The following is a 2,038-nucleotide window of genomic DNA, read 5'->3' on the forward strand; positions in this document are numbered from 1 at the left end:
TGGGCTCATTTGTTTCCGGGAAGGATTCGATGAATGGAAGGAAATGGATGTGTATTTGAAGTACGGGTTATGGACAAAAGAGAGAACTGATTGATCCTCTCATGCAGCTGGACAATGTAAGGCGCTGTTACACTGACATGTTTCGTGCAACTTGTCTCGCAATGTTTTGGCGACATCACGGCGGGACAAGTTGAACGAAACATTTCACAGTGTATCATACCCTGCAACGGCCAAAATCGTTGTGAGACAAGTTGCAAGAGCCCTTGTCGAGAGTTCGGCAAAGATTAAGTTCTACTTTTCGTGCAACTTGTCTCGCAACAATTTTGGCCGTTGCAGGGTATGTTACAATGTGAAATGTTTCGTGCAACTTGTCCCGCCACAATGTCGCCAAAACATTGCGAGACAAGTTGCACGAAACATTTCACAGTATAACAGCGCCTTTAAGGAGATGTTGCTTTTTTAAATTCAGGTGGCTCCAATGCCTTGCTCTACTCTTCTCTAAACGTGACGCTTCCATGAAGCGTACACTGGGTTGTCTGTGGTACGTATTACAGAAAAAAAGAAGGCACTGAATTGTGTGGTATTGAACTGCAGCATTCCAGTTAAGTTTTTCAAGTCGGGGGTCACTAACACCATTTGAGGGGTCACCCAGATGTCGTGCCAGCAGAGGGCCTTTTACTCACAGGTTCGCATTTTTAATTATTTTGTAAGGTCCTGTCCCATTTTGAGGTCTTTTAGTTTTTTAAGCTTTGGTAATAAATTCAGTTTACAGATAACAAAACACGCTCTTGAGTAAAACTCACTCGTTTTTTCCTTAAATAAATAGTCTGCAAAAAAAGTAATTGCAAATTGCTCTGACGGACGTTTTCCTGCATGTCTTGCAGTTGCACTAAGCAAACGTTTATTGCACACACTAATAAGATGTTTCCGCTTCACAATTTTTCTTCGTTTTGGTCTAATCTGATGCCAGGTCAAAACATTTTTTAGGCTTTACCTTTGCACCAAAAAGTACCGTAAAGGCCGGGAGTTAACAGAAAAAGACATGAAGAAAAAAAAATAACATAATTTTTATATAATTATAACTCTGAATCGAATTCTCATCGAAAGATTAGTGACAATCGATCGTAAAAACTCGAAAATTTCTGCAGTCTCTGACTTTATGAATGAAGTAAAAGGCCATGATGTTCTGTCAAAAGTAAGAACTAGGCAACCATAAAGGTGCACGTGATCACGTGTCAACTGAATGAACTACGGGAAAGAATGTTAATCGTTCGTCGTTTTCAGGGAAAAACAACGTACTTTTTAGCCAAGAAACTTCCGTCTTTGAGTTTTTTAATTTTCTTGTAATATTTAACTGGATATTTACATTTCATCTGTCGGGTTCCTGAGAAACGTATCTATTTTGACTTCAGGGTAAACTATTTACCCAATTGCGAGGTTGAGCAGCCAAGTAATTGAAAATCTAAACATCTATGAGATACAAAAACAGACTTGCGAATTATCACAAATCGCAATTCTGACAAGCACAAAAGCAAAAGAAATGGTTAATAAATATGAAGTTTGTTACTATCTGAATGTTTTTGTGTTAGAGTAAAGAGATGTATTTTCACGCATATGGTGTAATTTCATGACACTCAAAATTCGCAAAAAGCGTGAGTTTCATGTAAACAATCTTCGCACTAGTAACTCGTAGCAATAAATTGGATTAACCAGGAAGTTAAAGAAATATTGTTGGCTTCACAAATAAACTTCACCTTACGCTATAATGACAAATACAAACTCATGTACTCACGAGCGTGGTATATTTAATTAAGTTAACACAACAGAAAGACGCTAAGCTCATTTTGAGACGAAAATGCTTTACTATTGCCATAAAAACTATCCAGTTAAGCTCGCATATTACAAAACATGAATTCATAAAGGCCACCTTTTCCAGCGATATATTTTTTTAAAACAAACAATATATTTGCTATTAGAGGCAATCTTTCTTTCAAAAAATTATTGGCTGTCACATTTCCAATTATTTTTTTTACCTGAA

The sequence above is a fragment of the Montipora capricornis genome, chromosome 1 (assembly GCF_036669925.1).
Source record: "Montipora capricornis isolate CH-2021 chromosome 1, ASM3666992v2, whole genome shotgun sequence".
NCBI lineage: Eukaryota > Metazoa > Cnidaria > Anthozoa > Scleractinia > Acroporidae > Montipora > Montipora capricornis.